Raw genomic sequence first — 24,703 nt, forward strand, 5'->3', positions numbered from 1 at the left:
CGAAATATATATAAAGACTTTGTTATGATAAAAGTTCAAATGTTAGGGACGTTTTAAACGAATTTAAAATATGTTCAAAAGGCAATATAAACACGTTAACTAACTCTGTGGAGCGTGTTGTAAACGGAAACAAAGGTTATTATAATTAAATGGTCGCGTACAGTTATCATAGACGAGTTTCAAAAAAGACTAGTTTAACCGTGCTTCTGTGACTTTGATTTTAATCATTTTTAAAAACTCGGTGCAGATTACTAGAAAATTAATACAAATATAGAAAGATGGAGGTTTTTTTAAGTCATCGTCATCATTTCAGTAGTAGAGGGTTCCAATAAGACCGGCTAGAAGAGGCCTGTATCCAGCATCTTCTGATGATCTTAAAAACGTTGTCTACGATACGCTTGCCGTTCCGTGGTCTTCTTACCAGAACCTTACACCCCAGCGACCTATTCTTCATGCTATATAGCCTGCTTATTAACACTTCAACTTGCCTATCGGCTGAGCTTTGATGATTACATTGGTTATATTTTTTTGAAGGTGGTAAGTACAATGGTTTAGTCTACATTTTCCTTCAAACAATATTATTCTAAGGTTACCGTATTTATTTTCTTTATTGATAGTATTATCCACTTAAAATCTTACATTGACCACTTGTATATGTCATGAGAAGAATGTCATATATGTATAAATATTTATATAAGTACGTCTGTACATATGCATGTGTGTATAACAATTTATGTATTTGTATGTATGTACGCCCTAAACTGCCCTCTCTTTTATGTCTTTCATCTCCATCCAAAGATTGTCTGGTAGAGATTGCCTCGAGCGATAAGACCGCCTCTTGTACCTCTATATGAGTTGTTTCTTTTTTTAGTTCTTATCTATAGAGTGCGAAAAAGTTTAAATTAAATGTCAATAGAGCTCAATTTGATATAAACTACAATGGTATTGAGTCTCCTGTAATAGAATCCTCTGTAATTCAAAATTACGAGGGTTGTTAACGCGTTCTGGTCTGAGACGAGCACATAACAAACTCAGACGGATTTTATTGAAATAGTGAGACATCCCTTGTTATTTGTATAAAAATGTAAACACCAGTACGACATTAGATGAATTTCGAAAATGCAGTTTTAAACCTGTCATTTACCATTAAGTATGAGCCTATGCTATTCTTGCCACTTTCTGATGTATTACATAATTAACACATTCGAAATCCAAAGATATAAAAACTGACCCAAAATTAAATTCCTCTTGGATTTTATTTATATACACTATTAAACAAGTTTATTATTTTATTTTTTTATGCCTAATTGATTACATATGATAACGAGTTTGCTTCAGATCTAAAAATATCATTATTACTTTAATGAACTACAATAAATAAACTCATACATAAACGCAATATTTTATACAAGTTAATTTTCGTTTCCAAAATAATATTTAAATACACGAAATCTCCGCATTCGTAACCAAATAAAGAAATCGGCAATATACGCATCCTTAAAATAATTGTCATGATTATAAATTTGATGACAGATAGGCATAAAGGTTTAAACAAAAGAGTTAAACTGATGAAATTAAAATCTTGCAATGCATTTCCACAGCGACAGACATCGCTGTCTGTGCGGTACATTGGAGTAAAAACGTTAATTACTTTAATTATATCCTTCACAGAATTTACTTAATAAGACTATTTACCGCGTAATTAAACAGCTGTAGTCCCAAGGAGTTCGAATAATAATTTTTTAATCTACAATTAAAAGAGTTAAAATCATTTATAAAGACTGTGCACCATGATGTATAATTACTTACAATTTGATATCCTCTGCTTTATCTCCTTGGCTAATGAATTTGGGCGAAGGTGAAATGTGTTTATTAATTCATCGTCGGGAATGTTGTCACTTGTGCGTCACTTTGAAAACAAAATTTTCCATCATTATAACCGAAATGCGTTTTAAGTTACATCGCATTTGCACATAATAAAGTTTTTTATCTTTTTGTTAGTTTATTTTCAATTCGCGATCACGAACGGTGGCAAAGGCGACGAGTTTCGCGGGCGCTCGCAGCGGGGTTTAGTGTGCAAATGAAAAGAACAAGAAGTTTCGCCGCGTTTCTGGTAGAAATTAACCCGCCTGGGTTTTTGCCACCCCGATATCTGACCGTCATTTAAAGAACATTAGTCGGAGATTGGACAGGCAATGGCGCAAAATTTTCTATTAACAAACCTCATTTATTTATACATATTTGAGTTTAAGACACTTGGAATTGAATTACATTATGTTACAGGATTTTAATTTATATCAAGTGTTTTTTTTTAAACAATAAACAGCACTAATAAGTTATGTAATTTTTACGCAACAGTTTTCGTTTTGTTTATCTTGTCCTTCATAAATGTTACGACACAAAAAGAAAAAGACTATTACTTTTCTATTAAATATACAACAATAAAAAGGTCACGAGTATTTTCAGTGAAATGAAGCGAAACATAGCTGTTAACCTGTTGAAAATTTTCTGATAACTCCGTACGTTATAACGAAGCAAGGTAATATGCCAAAACCGTCATTACCATAAAACATTAATTAGATATTCAATTAACAAAACTCGAACCCGATTCGCAAGTAGCGCCGTCTGTTGTGATATCACATAAATGTGATAAATTTGTATCGCAAATTTTTATTATGTGTTATGTGAAATGATAGAGCGTACATGATTTTGTTTTCAGTCTTCTTATATGAAAACGTTAGAATTCCTCGTTTCTGTGATTAAAGTTAAATGATGCTAATATAGACACTTTGATTTTCGTTTCTCAAGATTCAGAACTATAACATAAACCAAGTGAAAAATAATTTAAATTGTTTAAAAACAAAATATTTTTAATAAATTATTCGACAGTTATTTTTAATTAAATATTGAAAAATATTTACATTTAATATTTTTTTATAGAATTCCTTATAGTTCAGTTCAGTTCAGTAAACGAACTAAATTAACCAACATAGCAAGTTGAAGTGGCAGCGGAAAGGACACATAGTGTGACGAAAAGACGACCGCTGATAACTTAAGTTTTTGGACTGGTGACCACGAACCAGGCAGACGAGCTTATTAAGGTTGTCGGAAGATGCTGGAAGCAGACCACTTCCGACTGGTCCACTTTAAAATTTTATGGAGATCTACATCCGACAGTGGATGTTCTACTTATGAAATGATGAGTGTGACTAACCTTGTAATTTTCCTACTAATGGGAAACGATTTCATCTAAGGAAAAGAGTACGCGAGCATAATACGCATTATTCGCAGCAAATCCAGCGTATTAATGTATTTAAGAATATACCGTTTTTTTCTAAAAAAAATTTGCTCAGTTTATGGACTATTCGATACAAAACTCGCAATGAATATTTATTTGTTTAATTTTTTTTAGGAACGCCAACAGCAAAACATAATATAAGTTTTAATAGGTTTTCTATAGCCTTAGCCTTATAAATTGAAATATGTTTGCCTATATTCAAAACTATATGTTAAAATACTCTAAATGAATAGAATAAAAATGAATGGGCTCTCTTAATTATAATACCGGCTAGAGTTAATCGACACTAAATTAATTCTGACCAAGATTATAAAAGTTAATAGAACTTTGTATAATTATTTAATACAAAATTAATGTAATTGAACTCTTGGTTAGTACTTAGCAGTTCTTAATCATTAAACTATATTTTTTACTCATTTTTATATATCCAAAGTCATATTGAAAACATGTCTACGTATTATAAACATAGTAAAACCGATTGAACGTGTTCCCGTGTATAAAGAAAATCGATAGCATTATTTTTTCAACTATTAAATTTAAACTAAAAATAACTTGAGTCCTACAATTCAATACTACTCTGTAAAAAAATACTTGACAGTCGCTAATCTAACTATAAATTAATTATTCTGGGTTTATCTATATTCCTACTAGAAGGCAAGCTTTTATATGACGTAAACCTAACTCAGACAATTCTTTTAAGAAAAGTACCACGGTTAAGAAAAAGTGGATTTTTTTCAAAATAAGATGCAATTTTCTTCTTATAAAAATTGTATATTATTATATACTCTATGTTAATATTTTAGGTTATATTTAATATTAGAATGTCACGTACCAAGCAAATCGATCGATCACCCGATGGATAGTGATACTAGGGGAACATAACAGTGCGGTGATATACAAGGTAATACAAAATCTAACACTGTCCCACGTCAGCGTTCAATGCCTTTAGTCGAGAAATGGAGCGATTTGAAAGCCTCTAAGTCTCAAAAAACATCGGACGGTCTTATCGCAAAAGACGATTGACCCAGACAACCATTGGATGGATTTGGTTAATAAGGAAAAATAGAGAAGGCGGTCATGAAGCGATAAAAGGTGTTGAAAATGTATATACATATATGTTAAAAATTACACCCTTCTGTTTTTACACAGTAGATAAGTCCCTTGCAAAAGTGTGCAAAAAAAAAACAATATAAGATTCAAAAATCGTGTGATATTAGAATACTCAATATTTTATAAAAAAAACATGCAAAAGACATAATAATGAAGTTCATATTATATAAGTATTTATTGAACAAAAACAATAAATTTTTTAAAAAATACATAATTAGTGTATAGTGAAAATTCAACCCTCAATTAAATAACAAAAATTCAAATAAAAAAAAGTAATGAAAATCAACTTTGCAACTTTTCATTTTTACTTGATAACAAGCGCTCAAGTTTATTACTTCTGATTGGGATAAAAATCCCAAAGAATCAGTTGTTTATTTTTATTATAAAGTCTGTTGTTAATGACTGTTTTTTGTGTTCTCGAGTTGCTTATGTAACTGTTGCTATCCAACACAAATGTTAATATTATGTTGATTTTTTTAACACGCGCTAACATTAAAATATTTTACGGAAACCGTTTGGAAATAAACAAATCGTTTACAAAAGTGTAATTGTTGTTACATAAGCTCTTACGTAAATTACATGGTTTCGGATATGTGTATATTAACATATGTATCATCCATATATTTATATATGCATATATAATATACATTTGAGCAGAACACATTATTTTACATAGAACACATATTATTTTTTTTAAATAACACACTATTCTGGTAAACCGCACATATGTCACCTTAAAAGCTGCGATTTTTTTAATTTCAATACAATGGTAAAATTTATTAAAAATTAATAAGACGGTTGACGTTGGAGGTGGGCTCCAACCGGTCCAAAGGCATATATCTAACATCCAGATGTCCTACGCCTAAAAGATGATGATAAAAATTAAATAACAAAAACGAACATATTGTTTTTGCAGCCTAGACATTCGCAGCTGCCTTCTTTCTTTATTTGTTCGAGCACTTCGCTATAGTCGCACGCAGTGCACTATTTTCGTGAAACAAAAATGACTAGTGTCATATGCACTCGCCTTTGTACTCTGCGAGAACTTTTTAGATCGTAATAAAAATTCATGTTGTTCCTCGAACTGAAAATGTAGCTAAAAATAATAAAATTGAACTTTTAACTTGTAATTACTTACAAATAGTGATACATATGTAAATGTTATTAACCTCAATTGTAAAAAATTGCCGTCATCTGGCAGAAAATGATTAATTATTTTTAAAAATAATAAGAGTTTGACATGGTTATATATCGTAGAAAAGCCAAAGCTGACGTTCACATATTTGACATGGAATGCAGAAAACGGATCAAGTATATTATATATATTATAAAAGTTATTACTTTTACATCAAGCTTCTTCTCGGCGACCATAACAAAGGTGGTTTTTCTACCATATGGACGGATGTCGTTCGTTGCACTCGTCACTCCAGAACCTTAACAGACCAGCAGTCATCCCTTTTGCGCACTATGTACCCTGTCCATTGCTCATTTAACTTGCAAATTACTTTCGTTAGTCTACAAATCTCTACTATACTTACAAAACTATAATTACGATATTCTTTACCGGTGTTTAGACACAATCGAACGACAATTGTAATTGCCTCGATGAACGAAGTCGGTGTCTCAATACAAACACAATAGGTTCGGGAAGTTAATTGGCTTTGCGAGTACTATGTAATTAAAGATACTATTATTGCATTTTATATTTTAATGTAATTATTATCAGTAAGACAAGCAATGATATCAATTAAATTAAATAAATATGTAAATAAGGAATAGATTTTTATTACAAAAAAATCATACAAATATTAGTTACAGTGTATAACAGATTTGAAAGGGTGAGAATGTAAAATTATCACTCTGAAACTATTCGAATGATACGAGCCAATTATTTCTTTCTATACAAAAACTGCAGGGAGTGATAGTGATAAAAAATAATACCATATTTAGTAATCTGAATTTTAAAGACGGTTTTCTTCACTACATTATCATCACGTTAATTATTATTTCCGAGCTGCACACACACCTTTTAGCTTTCTAAACCTATATTTAATCCTCATATATATCTAAAGAACAATTAAAGTTAATAATTTAAAAAAATAATTAACACTTGTTTACGTCTTTCAGTTTACTTTTGGAATCATCTCTACATGAAACTATAATTAAAAATAAATTACACATATAGTTAGCTGTGATTTACTCTACCTTAGTAAACCACAACTTGAAATGGGTTACTTAACTCGTTTCCATACTCATTTAATTATGTCAAAACAAGTGATTTTCATGATGACATTATTATTAATGTTATGAACATGAAATTAAATTTTATAAGAGAAGAAATTCAATATTAGAACTGAAGGCATAGAAAATATTAATACGCCACCTTAATCATATTAAAATGACATTTCATTTAATACAGTGGTTCATTTCGTTAATAACCCAAGCAAAAAGATTGTAATCACAAAGTCCTGCATCTTAAATACCAATACAATTTCATTGAAGACATTTTGAAATTGTATTGGAGTATTCATTTATGAATAATTCAATTTAATATTCTAATAAATTTGCAAATTCGCTGATATCTACGTGATTTATATTTTAAAAATTGTTGCTCGGATATACTTTGAGTCTTTTTTTTTAGTTCGTGATGCGGTTCGTACATTTATTCATACAGACGAAAAACCTCTCCGCCCCAGTGAGTTTGTTACCTACACTACTTTAATATTTTATTTTCATTTTTTCTTGTGGCATCTATGCTTTTATGCTTACATGAAACTGGAAAGACACACTGTCATTATGTGGCTTTGTATTGTTTACTATTCTTATAGCGTTTTTATATTCATCGCCCTTGAATTTTTGAAATCGAGTAGGATTTGAAAATGATTCTTCATTCATGAAGAAAGCCTACATCATCATCATTTTAGCCTATAGACGCCCACTTTAAGGCGTATACCTTTCCCAGAGATCGTCACGATAACTTGCGCGTCCCCTTATTCGACAACTTCCCCCGACCTTGACTTTGTCGTTGGTCCACCTATTGGAGAAGCTTATCCACGCCGCGTCTTTATAGAAGCCAATATAATACGTCAGGCAACGCATCTGATGTAATTTTTTTTTTAGTTTATTAGCTTGCGGATTTCTGATCCGCGAGCCCTGAGTCCGATGAAGCTGTAAAAGCCAAAACGGCTAACAGCGCGCATCAACATTCGAATATAGTCTAGCCTAGTCTGTAGAAGATTCTTAAGTGATGAACCGATACTCGTGGTCTCCACTTAAGAACCTTTCGGCTCCAACAGCCATCGACTGCACGAACGATGTGCTCCGGCCACAATCACTTCGGACGAAAAGTTTTTCGCGCTTCGTCGGTGGCCTAAGTTCTTCTCTCCTTATTTGTAATTCGAACTGGCAGCGAAGCTCGACCATGGCACAGTATCTTTTTTGTTCTCTAGGTGACCTTGATCCTTCTCATTAGGCCCATCATTAATCCATAAGTTCGGCAACGCGAGCTAGTTAAAGATCTTCGTCTCTAGACATTGTTGTATTTAACACTTACAAAAACTTTGTATAATATGTAAGAATGGTATAAAATAAATTAATAGACTTATTTTAATACTAATATCAATTCCGAACATCATCATCACCATTAATTCTACATATTGATTGAATCATTTATATATCGTACGCCTGCTCTTATATCTATAAATGAATACGTTCTGACAAGCACTTGAGGTGCTCCTACAAATACTTACGTTGCAATCTTTCCGGTTCCCCAACGTAATAAACAATGCGAATGTATATTACATTCACGGAAAGCGAAACCACTTATGACAAGGGTGACCATATTATGATTTATGGAATCCTTATTAAGGCCATTGTACAAAGTTATAATAAGATAATTAAAGTAATATATTATATAATATAGCAATGCTTTCTTACATGCAATTTTAGATATTTACAAATTTCCTACATAGCAATCTCCTTCCTAATATGGACTTTGTACACAAAATAATTGAGGCGTTAAATAAAACATAAAAGTAATGCATAAACTTCAATTAATTCAATGATAATTCTTTATTTGAAATTAAACTGTAAAAGTATTTGTATTTATAATAACATTTTTAAAATAACCTGTGCTGGTTTTGGGCTAATAATTTAGCCAGAAAAGATTAATGGGAAGAAATGAGAAATAAGTGTATATTCTTTATACATATGGTTATAAATTATTTTTGTTTTGTTTTAAGATGAATGTGTAATAAATAGCTGATCATTGTCGTCGTCGTTTCAGCCCATATACGTCCACTGGAAGGCTATCAGAGTCTCCATGCTTGCTAGGCAGATTGGCGATCGCAGCGTGGTATTAAAGTGGACGCTTCTACTTCTTCATCCTTTAAAAACTTTTTTCCTATAGATTGTAATAAATATTGATTACTTGTTATAAAAATAATTCGTTCATTATTTGTGTGACTTATGTTGCATTAGTAGCCAACTTTGTCAAATATTGCTTGTTAACGTCCGATCGGTGTCTCATAATTATCATGGTCACCCTCCATTTGTATTAAACGTAGGTGATTTATATGTGAAATTTGCAAATGCTCTTAGTGCAGGCTTGTGTATCTGGGGGCAGTGCCCTGATAAAACAAAGGTCCTTCTAAATAGATGTATGGGTTTATTTAACGTTTAGAACGTCATATACAAACAGAGATTGCCGGTGCTCCATTTATTGTTTCTATAATTTAACAATAGTTAAAACCAATTTATTTACTAAAACTTACTTAATTTAATAACTTTGAATGCATTTGATATGCATAGATACAGAGTAACACGACAAAGATTTAACGTTATACCTAAGGGTTGTAAGTGGTTAAAAAAAAGGCCCCTAATATTTTTATCAGGCGTTGGTTCAGGTCATTTTGATCATAATTAAGATCGGATTTATAAGCTCTCCTAGCCGTAACAATCAACTTAAATAAAATAAATGGCAATAATATCACATTAACGCCAGACTTATACTTTAGTTTGTGCTCTAGTGCTTATCACATCTTGAGGTGTGCGAGTGGTTGGTAGACAAACGTCAGACTATTTGTTCTCAAATTTCACGTGTGCGTCGTGTCAATCTTACTCTCCCCCGTTAGCGTACACATAGCTCAGAGTTTGACTAACACTTCCGCTAAAATTATCTTAAACATATATTTATTCTTTCAAATAGACTTTACAATGCATCTTCGACACGACAAAACATTGATATAATATAAATTTGAATGCCTTTTTATATGAGTTATAATTATACCCGATTTTCTCCACGCACTGAAGAAGATTCTTATATGAATATCAATTAAGACTTTAGAATGAAGATTCGAAATGTTGTTTCCGTGGAGAAGAAAAAAGCCAGAAATCCGATAATCTCTATTTCAATCCTCAATTTGAAACTTTGACTTTAAAATGATCGCTAAGATGGTTTTTAGTAACGCATATTTTTAAATTAATAAATATAAACTACTGGCGAATAATCAAACAATTACAGTGATTAGAACTCTATGTAACCACTGTTTTAAAATTCCTTTACCTCTTGTTCCTCGCTTTATATATGTATACTAATTATTGAATGTATTTAAAAAAAACAACTGTATAGTTGCTTGTATTCTTGGGTACAAGCAACACAAGATTTGCGATACTTTTAAATAGACTTCGTAAAAATATTTATAATGAATACTTCCAAATAATAATACCAAAGAGTGTCATAGTTCGAGACTGAAATTTGTTTAATTTTATTTTATATATATATATATATATATATATATATAAAATAAAATTAAACAATATATATATAATTATATATATATATATATATATATATATATATATAGTTATATATAATATGAAGTATATATCCACAAAGTTTTACTTATAAATATTTTTAACAAACTGCCAGTTACAAAGAGAAATGGAGAAATACAATACGGAGTTTTTTTAAAGCTCGTTACAACAATTCCAGGTAAACTCTTAATACTGACATTTATGAAGCCATGATCTTTAAGCTGAATGATGAGTGTTAACGATATTGCAGCGCTTTGGAAATACGACGTATTTTAGCGCTTTTGTCGCACTAACAATTATTGAAGTGTTGTTATTTATTTATTTTTAATTCTTTCATGCGAATAATTTAAGAAATATTATTCTTTAATAATTCATAAGATTGGCTTTTAATTGAGATTTATTTATTACATAATTTTCATTTGTTTTGTAGTATGAATATTAAAGCTTTGAATACGGCTAAACCCCGTTAACACGGACGTGTAATCAATACTAAAATGTTAATTATAAACGAATCGGTGTTCTAAACACAAAAGGTTAATCTACGTTGTAAATCAAGTTCGGTTTTCGGCACGAGCCTTTGATGTGCTTTATTTATAATTACCCCGCATTGTGCTCGATGGGTCCATTAACCATACTATAAGTAGGGAAACAATATATCTATATTTAATAAGTAAATTGAAAAAATCTTCATCGCTGAGTTAAGCAGCTTTAACGGTTATAATGTTATAGGGAAAAACACCTGCTTATGATGTTGCTTCCTCCACAGGGCGATAGGTACATAAAAAATCCACATTACGTCTGCTACGGCCGCTGACATAACTCTTAATCTCCACGTTACCTTCCAAGAAGAGATATTTTGTAATCTTCCTGAAAAGTAATGCGTTAATATTTGCATTTACAGCTGACTCCTCTACAGTCATTTCTGTCAGCGCTTGAGCCTCCACTGATGAATCGGAGAAGCACCCATCTCGCCTGCTTGCCTCCGCAGTGTGTTCATTTAGTTCAAACAGAGCGACCGCCTCGGCGCAGCCTAATGCCAAGAGCTGGCCACGTTCCTCCTCTACCGCCCCGATCAATGGTCCCACTTTGGGTTAACATTTTAATAATCTTTAACTCTGGCATCAGTATGATTTAAAAAAAATCAAAAAAAAATTCACGATCTTTAATTGAAAGTTCATTTTCGGACAATCCTTTAAGGAGAAATGTAAAATCATTTCAGGGTTTTCCGGATTCAGACCATACTTCCGAAGCCTTCCTGTAACAAAGTTAAGAAAGTTAATTCACTTGACACTTGGTTATATTTTTATTTTTCTTTTAGCTACCTTCCAATTTCTGTCAAGCCTTTAGACACTCTCTACAAGGCATAGGCTTCCCCAAAGTTTTCTTTGGGGGATTATACCACAAACGCCATGCTTGGCAGGCTGGTTGGCGATCGCGGTGTAGTATTATGGTACGCAGAGGACGCTGTTGCCCATCCTCTGGAAACTTGTTTGTGAGCAGTGTCAATCCTATGTAATTAAAACACCTTATAGATTATAACATTTTTAATGTTATTTAATTTAAAGAATTTAATAATTTATTACATAAATTTAAATTATTTCCCTTAATTAATTCCACAGTCAACAAACTTGAATACGGCGAGATTTCAGCTTCTTTTACAGTATTATTTCAATAGATTTGTTTTCAACGAAAGGCTGTTTTGTTGTACACTACCTAATATTGAACTCAGAAAAATAAGTAGACAGAAATTTACAATAATTTAGACACTGAGTACGTTACCATTAATATATTCTCTAAAATATCGTAATAGGTATAAAAACATTATGCGATTCAATATAAATAAAAAAAAAATATGTTATTTTAATTGTATATAAAATTATCGAAATCCAAACACATCAAAATCAACTAACCAGCATCTTAAGCATTATAAGGAGTGCTGTCATATGCGTGTGCCATCATATCTAACTTCAATGCGTATGTTTTATACTTTAGTCATATAATTTCGATAAATACAATATTTGTTAAAAAAAAATATTGTTTGCGTGTTTTAAATGCGTTTTAAATTTTGGCTCCCAAATACAAATTTCGAACAATGTCTCGAATTATCAAGGAGCTTGGTCACTCTTTGTATTTATTAAGTCTAGTCGAACGATGATCACATTCGAAAACTTCGTAAAATCTTGATAAGTTTTTATATGGTTCTTTTGGAAGTTTATTTTAGTTTTAATAGATATACCATCCCCTTCCATCACTCGATGAATGCCCTTTCCACTGTTCCTTATGAAATAAGTCCTTACAAGTCTAAAAGAAATCGCCGTCTGCTACAAAAACAAACAAAAACACACTTTGTATATTTTATTTCAGATAGCTCATTTGATTTCTTTTCATCGTCTGTGTTGATGTACAATAAATAGTTAACAAATCAATTTTAAAAAATGTTGCGTCTTACTATACTTTTCATGCAACCATTTGAATTTGAAGTGGCAGTGGTCAACCACATAGCGCGCAAAAACAAGTGGCCGCTTTAAAGTTCTGAAAAGGAGACCACGATTAGGCAAACGCAACGTGAGATGTCCGCCACAAGGTGGACAGACGTCATTGCTAAGATCGTCGAAAGACGCTGGATGCAGGCCGAATTTCATCGAGTCTTATTGGGAATCAATGGGGAATAGCTATGCCCAGCGGTGGACGTGCTACACCTGAAATGTGATAATGATAATTATTGGGACACTATCGTGTAACGTCACGAATATAATAAAATACTTATCAGTTTACTGATCCTATATTTTATGATAAATGAATAAAACCAAAGACGCTTAAAGTAAGAACGGCTTTTCAAGTTAATCCTCAGGGGAACTCGATTGAACACATTGATTATCTTTTTGCCGATGAAAAAATGTAAGATTTTCTTCATACGAAAAATGCAGATATTGCTTGATTCCCCAGTCGCGCCAATCTTATATCCATATGTATAAAGCAAAGGTCTATAAAACGCAGAGAAAATTGCAAAACGACTTCTATCTGCTGCGAACTCAACAACAAAGAGATATTTCATCTATCGAGAAGCTTGCTTGCAACCGACCGTTCTTTATTGAGTTGAGAACAGTATTGAGAATTAGATATGATTGCTTACAATTCCAAGTTTATTGTGTTTGCAAATCGAAAAGATTATACGTTTTATTTCAGTTGTCGCACTCTACAGAATCATATAATAATAAATCACCTTTGTTAAGGTCGTCAGAAAACTCCTGTTAGACATCTATTGGAGCCTATGCCCAGCAGTGAACGTCGTGAAATGGACGACGGAAGATGATGACGATGATGATGAAACTGCCTATTAAAATGTATCTAACGGTAAAAATACAATAATAACACTATTGAACATTTAAACAACATCTTATAAAGATAATACACAAACAATGGAATAAAAACACAAACAGAAATACAATCGACGGTCTTATCAAATCCCAAGATTTCTTACAGACAACCTTTTGTGTGGTTTGAACAATAATTGGAATTCAATAGAGGGCTTTCAACTGTCACGTTAAAAGAATAATTATTAAAAGTTTAATGGGTAAAATTGTACGCAGTAATTAAAAACAACTAATAATGTATAACAAGTTAAATAATAAAATATTAATACACTAAATATTACAATGCATAAAAACATAAAAAATACGCAATGTTACGGACTGAAAAAAGTTCAATTCTAAGTCAGTAATAAATAATACAGCTTTACAAAGAGAGTTGACTCTTCTAAAGGACGGAGGACTCATTTCACAGATAGGCAGCATGGTAAATGACTTCCTGAGGACCTGTGTGGTATGTGGTATATAAAATATTATCATTAATTTTTATACCCTACTCTAGCAGCGGTAGTGTCTAGGTATACAAAAAACAGTGACTTAAGATAAAAGGTCTTTAATTCGCAAAACTATTAGTGTTGTTGTAAAACTATTAGTGTTGTAAGACAATATTATTTCTATTTATGAATAAAACCGAGATATTTAAAAAAAAGCCTTTTCTTCCGTTAAAGCATATCACGGATACCAGCAAATTCTTTATACAGTGACAACTTAATATAACTATATTGTGTATGAAAGTTCGAAAAAATATTTACAAACTTAGACGTTCACGCTAAAAGTTCATCGCACTTCGCTTTTATTAAATTAATCTTCTTTAAAAGTTTTACTTACAAAATGAAGACGAAATAAGGTATAAACAGAGTTATTTTACAGTTATTACCCTAAAAGCTAAATTAAACATCTTTTAAGGGGACTTTTTGTTCGCTCACAATTAGGTTGCATTTACTTAATGACCTCGGCCGAAATAACCGAAGTTTTATCCGTCCAAAACTGAAAAAAGTTTTCTACAATGGGTTCTTTATAAAACTTAATAAGTTACAACGGCTAATCACAATTATTTTTTTCATTCAACTTTTCATTGTTCTATCTTTAATTAAGAAGTTTCAAGCTCTTCACCCAAAATGTGGATAGAACTTGTTAAGGTCGAAGATGATGGCTGCCAATTTCTAACCGATCTTTTTGAAAATCCATGGAGGAGGCTTATGTACAGCGGACGTTCTTCGGCTGAAATGATGATAATGATGTATAATAGCATTTCGTTGTTTGCAATTTTACAGATTTTAAAGTTTTTTTTTATATTTTATGTATGCAAATCAATATAAAAAAGAGGTTGTCTGCAGTAATATTTAACTATTACTGTGCTTCTATTTGGTAACAAATTATTTAAAGATGACATACTATGTGATGTTTCAGAGTACACATTAAATATCAATAGATTAATATATATCGCACCGATATTAAAAAAATAATTCTTCTCACCATCAGCTAAGTTTTTTTTATCTCATTCTAAAAACTTTTTTCACGGCTTTAACGTCACGTTATTATTAATAAATAAGCTCAGTGGCTGGCTACTTTGAGCGCCTTAGCTCCGTATATTAGATTTAGAAGACACCGCACTCTCAGCTGTGATGAGATTTAATTGAGAGGGGATCCCGGCTTGGGAGAATCCTGAAACACGTTCAGCGATCGAATCAGACAAATCGAATATTTTCTTGTATTAAGTAATAGCATACAAACAAATCCAATGATACGATCAAAAGTTTTAAATCGTTCGAAAAGTTCTGTAAACAAATGGATGTTTCTTCTTAGATGTTACATAATGTTAAAAGACAGCCCGATTCCATACAGGATTTCTTAGGAAGTTTTTTTAGAATTCTGGTTTTGGAATAAACAAATAAACATATTATCCGTTATGCCTTTTTTTAAAAAAACATAAATATGCTTTTCTTAATGTACGCGACGGCTCGCTTAAAAACACCTCATTTTCTCGACGCCCACACCTTACCTTAATGGTAAACACTTCTTCAAAATCTTGAGTATAAAAAAAATATTGAACCCACAGATTCATCAGAAACTGCTTCGTATAGTCCACTGCTATTTAATAACATCACAATTACCAAATCAACAGTTCGTTATTACAATTGGTTGCAAATAAACTACACAGACTATTAATAAAGTTAGACGCATACAAAGTACGCATCAATAATTCAATCGACCGTTATCTCAATACAAAGTGCTTGTGGTATATATCACTACTGCACTCGGATCGTTTAACGTTTCACTGACGATAAAACACGGCAGTCGAAAGCGCTACGGAAATAGTCCCTCGATATGTGCAATTGAGTGCAGAGAAATCTGCCCCGACCATATGTTTCTATGGATCAATATACGATTTTCCGTAAAATCATTTATAAGTATTTCTTAACTAATGATCATTTATTCAATCAATTATTTCAATAAGACGAAATGATCACATCATCACAATTGACACGGTAATATTTTGGAATTTTTTTTCACGACGAATTGTAATTTCGTAAAATTCTGAAGATAAAAAAGTAACGGTCTGTATATTCTTTCGTTTTGTGTATTGCGATGTCATTTATTTAATTTACAATAAACAATGTAACAACAATGCGAATTAAGATTTTTAATCGCTTCAATTAACATTAAATGTAAAGTATGTGTTTATATCACAATGTATTTTTTTTTAAATATATTTGTTGTTATTTTCAGTTTTTAAAAATATTACATTGGTCTATAGTAATTTCGGCTGTAGATTAATATAAAATTGATTCAACGTTATTTCGTCATAAATGTAAAATTTTATCTATGTAATGTAGCAATTACTATATACAATAAAATTAATGTAATGTACATTGTTGTTTTAACATACTACATATATACATCGGCAAGAAAACTGCCTAAGTTAGGCTATCAATAATTTGTGTATTTGATGTGTTTGTGCTATAATAAATTTTAAAAAAAATTATTTCAACTAACGTAAGCGCAATAAATATAAATTTTTAAGTATTTTTAATAAATTTTTCTTTGTGAACTGTCATAAACATTGTTTAGTATAATACCATAATTGTGTGCCAATGATGAGCTACGGAAACGAGACGTGGTCGCTTTTGATGGGCCCTATAACAAAACTCAAGGTCACCCAGATAGTAATGGCGAAGGCTATGTTCCTAGTTTTGAGTAAAAAAAGGACTAATATAAAGCTACTTTCGCTATGTAGCAGTATTCATGGAATAAAGTGCACCGCCCGCCGGCCCTCTGATAAATGCGCGGCAAACAATGCGAATTACACACCTACCACCGTTAAATCACTGTGGACTGACGGCATAGTTAAGCTCGCGCGAAGTCGCTGGATACGGGGAGACCAAAATCGGTCATTGTGGCGATCTTTGTGGGAGGCCTTTCAGTTGGAAAGAATACCATAATTATTCCATTATGTTGACAATACAAAATATTTAAAAATATTCTGAGAAACTTTCCACACCGTGGTTGATAATGACACTTAGCTTTTAATGATTACTACATTGATTGTTTTTTTATTATCACTTTAAAGTTAAAGTACATAATCTCGAGTTTTTTTTTTCTTAAAAAAACTTACCCATGTTATAACGAAGCGAAAAGGACTTTATGACTAACCATAATAAAATAACAATATTTTTTTCTCAATTATCATTTATAGAGCATATATTATGAGACAATACAATGGGACTTAGTCTCGATTTCGGGTTTACCTAAATTATTTCCTTAAAGACCGCACGGGCTACGATATCTATATCATTAGCTGTTCGAGTCCTTGTAAACACGATCTAAAATTACATTAATTGCTCCAGCATAGTCAGTCATGCGTCAAGCGTTATGCATCTAGTGATGTGAAGAACTATATAAAGTCTTTATATATTAAGTTTTTCTTTTTCCATGTATATTATAGTTTCCGTCGTCGTCATTTCAACCCATAGACGCCTACAGCAGAATAGTCCTGCCCCAAAGATATCTAAAGGGGAAACACTATTGGTAGGCGAGTTGGAAATCGTAGTGTGGTATTATGGTACACAAAAGACTCGTCACATTATCATATCAACAATACTCCGAGTAAATTCATCCTGTAGATCGTAGTGATAAGTGGTCATATACAAAACCGATGAATATAAGAACCAATGATTATCATTGCTTTCAAGTATGTGCTTAAAACTGTTTCTTGCTTTATGTAAAGAGATTCGTAAATCATAGCTACTAAACTTTTGCCTAGCAAATAAACAGGGATAACTTGTATACATGTAAGGAAATTTTAATAAATCAAGAAGCATCTCCATTTAACATTAGATGAACCCGTCTTCTAACATGATAAAAAAGCAATGAGAAAATTTGTTTTAATACGATTCAGACAACTGCAGTCATAAATTTTAACTTATTTAGTTTCATATTATGAAAGTTATAATGATATGTATGGCTTCAGGTAGTAAAGCAGAGAGTCAGAGAGTAACTGTTTAATAAAGTGTTTATCTATCCTAACTGAAATGAAACACTGTTGTGCGAAGTAACCCAATGGCTTATTCATTCAGAATAATTTTATTGATAAAAATACATATCAATTTAAAAACCAGCATGTATATCATGAAGGATTTCGACAGTCGCGCGAGATATTAAATGGCAGGCAGTCCGTTGTGGCGTGGTTGCCAAAGCGGTTTCCTGTTCCGCCAGCGTTCCCCGAACTGCGTCTTTTGTTGTGGCGGCGTTCTTAAAGACGAGTCGTATGTTTAATAACGCAATTATTTAAGGGGAGATAACTGACTTTGCTCAATACATATCGTCAACCGCAGCCAAGGAGTTAAGAGTCGTGCGATAGGTTTCCAGTTTCACAACTACAGTGTTATGTTCAAATTTTTATGTTCTACATTACTTAAAAAGAAATACTTTTTTTAAAAATTGTATTAAGAACACTTTCGAAATAAACATGACTCTAAATATTTGTAATTTTCAATACCAAAATTTGTTAATTTTATTAAATAGCAATATATTTTATGAACTATTTAATCGGTACCGTACAACGAACTTTCCGGTAACATTCATTTTATCGATAAGTGCTACAACGTAAATACAAGCATCGTACCTGCGCAATCCCACGAGCCATAAACGTTTTGAACTCTCTGATTCATTCAATCTATTTTTGTACACGCACTAAAAACGCCGGTAGCCGATCTTTACTCTATTTGGCGCTGGTTTGACTTATTCGCCAATAGCGTGACCTGAAGTGCTAATTGCGTTCATTTAATTACACTCACTCTTGTTAACAAAAACTGCCCTTTTTATAGTTCTTATATCGTTGTACAGGCTCTTATGAAAATAATTTTATGAGATTTAGAACTTTTCCCGCCATTTCCGTCGTATGTGTCTGGTCTTTGTGTAGGCCAATTTCCACAAGAAGTTTTCTTTTATCCGGAAATCGAATTGTCGGTTGTAAATTGAATATCTGGGCCACCTACAATAAAAATAATTGTAGTTTTTATTTTAATTTATATTTCACTATTTGATTTATTTGTTACAATTAATAACAATTAATACGCTATAGAATCTATGAAATAGAAATTTATTCCACAGTGAACCATAGTATCAGTATATAACAAAAAATAATTAAATTTAACAGGATACTGAACTAAATGTAAACCGTTCTGCACGCAATTTGACCTGCTCATTGCTACTTCAACTTTCTAATCCGCTATGACCGTAACTTTTGTTTGTCCACGGACTCTTTCTTCTTCTCCGCATTTCTAATTTGATCTAATAGAAAAATTCTTTCCATAACCCACTCAATGGCTCGTTTTGCTTGTGAGCTAGCTAATGAGCACGGAAGTCTCCACATTTTTGTGAACCATCATGTTTCTGAACGTCATTACTAGGTTCTATACCTTCGTATTTACTAACTGAGGAATATTGGACGTGATGACGTTTCGTAATTTCTCAAATGTTGCCCAGGCGAAGTACTTCAGTACACTAATACACATAAACAATAACAAAAAAACAACAAAACACAAATAAAAAAAATTCTAAACTAGGCTAGATCTTATTTCAGACTAAACCCGAGGACTTCAGTCAGAGATTAAAATTATATTTTTGACAAATCTTTGTAGTTATCAGTATAATCTATAGCTTGTTTTTTTATGTAGCAATTATCTTCGTGATTTGTTTTAGTTTTTAATTTTTTTTATTTTTCCTCTTAAACATTCGTAAACATATTTATTAAGTTTAATACATTTAGTTAGTTATTACTGCAGTTAGCTATTATCTATCGTACCTATTTCATGTATTATTCTATAGATAAATAAAGATTATATTTATAAAAAAATTCTGAGTCCTTTTTTAAATTCAATTTCTCTACAATGAACTTCTACTTCTCACAGTTCATTGAAAAGCAGGGATTGAAAAATTGTTTCCATTTCGCTCATGAGAAAGTTATGTATGTAATAATTTTTCTAACCTAGTCTGTAAATATTTTGGAAGAAAATATGTGTTTAAAAGTAACCGAAATGTGGCTTAAATTTGGGTCAGGCATCGCGGTTTGGGTCCTTATTTATGCGTGTATAACTATGTATAAAGAACGTCCGAGAGTTAAGGAACATAAAAGAAAAGTATAAGGACTCGCTAAAGGATGGATGTATAGTACCAAAACTCGTATAATATTTAGTAGTGTAATGGAAAAAGTTATCAAGCATATTATTGGCAAGCTTATAACGCAATCCTAATAAAGTGTAGGACGTAAGTAAGGAACATTTAGTAACACGATATCATAAATTGGTTACAATATCCTTGTAGCATCATTTATATAAACATCGTGTAGACAGAGTTTCCCCATCTACTGATAGAATATACGATATATTTATACTTTTTGATAAAGTTTTTCATTGACTATTAATTTGTATGTACCTTTTACACCATACATAAAAAAAAACTAGAGAGCCTTCTTAATAACTGCGTTCGATTTATTTTCAATCACTGCAAAATGTTTATCAATCCAACAGCGCGTTCTTTGCGTGCACTAACTACACTTTTCTCTTACTCTTTTGTCCCACCTGCCTCTCTAACTTCTTAATTCGAGTTCTTTTTATTTATAAATATTATTATTGATTATTTTTCTGATTTTGTTTTTTTATTTTATGATATTAACTTTTTTCACCTACCTTTAATAATTTACTTTATAGTTGAATGATCTTGTTACACGCTATATATGTATATACATACATATTGTGAATTCCACACTTATACTATAGATTTCTTCCCACAAACAAAATGATACAATTTTTATGTCCTTCAGTAATTATAAGTCGATCACAATTCACATTACAAATAGTAATGCTTTACAGTCTTTATTTAGTTCAATATAAACAAACAATCCACTATTAGTTACCTTTACTTAGGTTAAGAATTTAATTAACTACAATAATAATTCGTTCAGATCAGACGTTAGACGCCGACTATAAGGTACTGATCACCGCTGACTGCATCCAGGGACATCCCACGACTTATATATGTCGTCGGGGAACCGTTCCTCGCCGCGTCTACCTGACCGTGGTCACTCGTGGTTCGCCTAGACCAATGAATGAGAAATAGTTAAAGTCAAAAGAAGTCTATCTACAATTAGGTATTGGCGGACCTACCCACGCTGCATCTACTGGCACGTAGTCTCTTCCCGTGGATCTATCTGCTACAAAGTCCGTCGCCTGCACTTTTAGATGAGCAATTCTACAAACAATGTCCGTGGCTTCTGCAGATCACCTCATTTCTAATTTAATTTCTCGAATCTTTTATTTTAAGACGTAGCATAGCAGAAGATTTAACTGCCACATTTTTGTGTCGCATTTCATACAAATAAATGAAAAGGTCTGCAATGTTATATTAAAATGTGTAATAATAACTTAAGTAGATTTCCCTGGAGGTTTTAATTAAATATTGCGAACGTACAATGCAAGCAGTGATGTTCCTAACTTAACTATTAATGTTTCGTACAAATAATACGAAATTATGTTATAAAGAAATAGGTTAGCGGTTAATTATTTTTAGCGGTTTTTATGGTTTAAATATTTAAGTATCTTATATATTACACTTTTATCAAAGCTAAATTACAAAATAATCATCAATGAAAATAAATATGCACGAAACGCCGTATTCATTCCCGCAGAAACCGAGAACCTGATATGGCTTCATCAATTTCACTTCTATATTTTTTTTAAAGCACAAGGAAGTTAAAAATAAATAAACATTATCTTAATATTTGTGTGAATTTCTCACTACATAAATAAATACGCATTATTTCAATTCTATATTTGAATTAATAATGAATTCAAAGATGTAAAAGTAAATGACTAACGCTACAGGTGTTTCGAAAACAGGAAATACCAATACATAACATTTGATTCGATTGCTTGAATATATTTAGCAACATTCTCTATTACCTTTGTATTATATGGCATTTGGTAACAGATATAGGACTATTTATGCGTTTATTTTGAACATTTCTCTGCATTATAATTTCAGATTCTTGAAATTCAAGATATTCGTAAACATTACCTATACACTATATTTTAAATGTACTAACAACTTGCTTTGCGTCATACTGATCAGAATTATAAATTTAAAAACCTTTCTCGTTACAAAATTCTAGACAGCCACAAAAGAGTAAAGTTGTATTCCTAATAACGAAAACCAGTTCAATCAGGTCAGAAGACCACAAATAGCGTCACACTTCTCATATTGTACAGGCTCTCTCGTTCGTTTATTCAGGTATTTATCGCTTTATTATTTATAATTTGTATAACGTGAATATATTTGTTATTTGAAAAAGAAAACAAAAATTATCCCTGTCTATGGCCTAAACAAAACTACAAACTTTTCACGCGCTCATTAAGATAAAACAGCTTCTAGTCTTCATTCAGCAAACCTTTGATCGTACATCTGCTGAACCCCCTTTGTAATGATTATTTTTTTGCTAGCAGAATAAATTTCTGAATATTTTGTACCTCAGAATTCAAAACAATAAAGACCACAACCAACGCTATGTCGATTGTTTGTACAAAAAGCGAGCTTTAGGGATCCAAATTATGTAACAAAACGGTATCAACACATCTTCAAAATACCACAACATCTTTGATTGATATAAATTTTTTTTACCGTTGGTTTCTTGACGCTCTAACGATGTCAAGTTTTTACGGTTGGTGCGACTACTTCCTCATCCCTAATCCATATTACCATTTTCAGTTTGTAAGCCAGTGTCTGTACGGAAGTTGCCGTATTCGTCACATGGATGAATCTAACGATCACATCTTAAGTCTCGTCCGTGTAAGACACGCAACAGTTGGTTTGATGTGAATTTGCAACCACCGCATGATGGACACTGTTATTCAGCCTGAAACAGCGCATGGCTGTTTATCGTAACGATCTACGGGAGAGGCTAAAGCCTTCCAGTGGGCGTCTATCGGCTCAAAATAAGAAGAAAAAGAACCGCGGCATAATTATAAAGTTTATTCTGTAATAGCTTTTTCTTTAAAATTAATTCCAATAGAGTATCTGTCCTAAAGTTATACAGAAATATGAAAACTCGTCTACGTATATAACCTAGTATAGTAAACGATGACAAATCCTAAGGCTTTAAACACTTTCAACGATGAAAGATGAATACATTTTTTCAAGAAACTTTAACACCACGATAAGTTCTTCTAATAAAATTAACCTTAACAATGCGACTAAAACTAATAGTTGTTTAAATAATATTTACGTAAAAAATATATTTGTTACGGTATAAAACTAATTTTTAAGCACTTACACTTTAATCCTTGATAATTTACCGACCTAATGAAATCTTTTAAATCTTAATTTTTTTGAATAAATCAACCATTATTATCTGTCTTATTAAAAACAACTGGATTAGTGAAGTGAACACGTAATGGTATAAAATAAAAAGAACGATAAACGTGGTCTAATATCATGTTAAAACAGGAACGTGACCCGCCGTGTGATACGCGGTTAGCGTATAACATGCGTCTTTATTAGTAGTTTTTACATGTTCGTATATCTCGGCAGGTATAAAACCTTTTCTTGCATTATTCTAATATTTCAAAAGTATAAAATGTTGTATCTTTTAATTTATTAGGGAGACCGGAAAGTAATGTCGTTTCTGTCGAGATATTTTACAGAAAAACCGCTCTGGTATTGAAAATTTATATTCTAAAAGGCAAAAAGTTGTTGATAACGAAGGTGAATATATTGTTGATTATAAATAAAAACTCGTTAAAAATGTAGTCGTGCGAATTTAACTTAAGAAAGCATTACTTTCCGGTCCCACTAATATAATGATATAAATAAATTTGATAAATATACACTAGTTATTTGAGATACAGATTTATATATATAGAGCTTAGCGGTAAAGAACTAAGACTTGCGATTGTAGGTCACATTTCAACTGGTTAATAAGAAATAATTAAAATAAAAGAAATATGTATGATCAAATTACTCCCTATAATTTTATGAACATTTTTATTATTTAGTTTATTTTAACACGCCTGATTTCATTTTGTCGCCCATCTTTCATTACTAAGAATATTCTTTAACTTCAGGCGTATTTATTTTAAAAAGACTGTTCGTAATACTATCAAAAGTCTAGCCAAACTTAATCATGTCTCAACAATAGTTGGATGTTATAACCCAATTTTGACGAAAGTAGAAACAATAAATATATGTAATATGCCGTTAACGAAACAAATGAGACAGCATGATTCTAATTCAGTTATGTGTTTGTTGACTTTCTTTTACCTAATTTTGTTTTGTTAAAATCTAAGCCAGGCTATTAAACTAAACATTAAAATATTTATTACATAATAAGTGAGAGACTTTACAAAGTTATTAATGTAAACTAATGATTCATCATTATCACTTTCATGTCGTCCGACAGATTCTCTCTGCAAGGCGTAGGCTTCCCTCAAAGGTCACCGCAATGACGGCCGCTGTCCGCATCCAGGTACCTTGTACTACCTTAACTATTAACGAAAGTTAAAAATTAAAGTTTAAATTTCGGCGTATCTTAACCCTTAACCCACACATTAACAAGTCA

General features: G+C 31.7%; 1 protein-coding gene across 1 annotated transcript in view; it reads right to left on the bottom strand.

Moving 5' to 3' along the window:
• The window catches only part of LOC137930848 (cardioacceleratory peptide receptor-like), a 118,530-nt gene extending 116,675 nt beyond the window's left edge, over positions 1-1,855 (bottom strand). The window contains exon 1 of the mRNA XM_068774184.1: positions 1,810-1,855. The gene's annotated coding sequence lies outside the window, so the exon portion shown is untranslated. The remainder of the gene's footprint in view (positions 1-1,809) is intronic.
• Positions 1,856-24,703: the final 22,848 nt, after the last annotated feature.

Source organism: Battus philenor, unplaced genomic scaffold (genome assembly GCF_028537555.1).
Source record: "Battus philenor isolate CCGP_79_NKW_IND1 unplaced genomic scaffold, ilBatPhil1.0.hap1 SCAF_7, whole genome shotgun sequence".
Lineage (NCBI taxonomy): Eukaryota > Metazoa > Arthropoda > Insecta > Lepidoptera > Papilionidae > Battus > Battus philenor.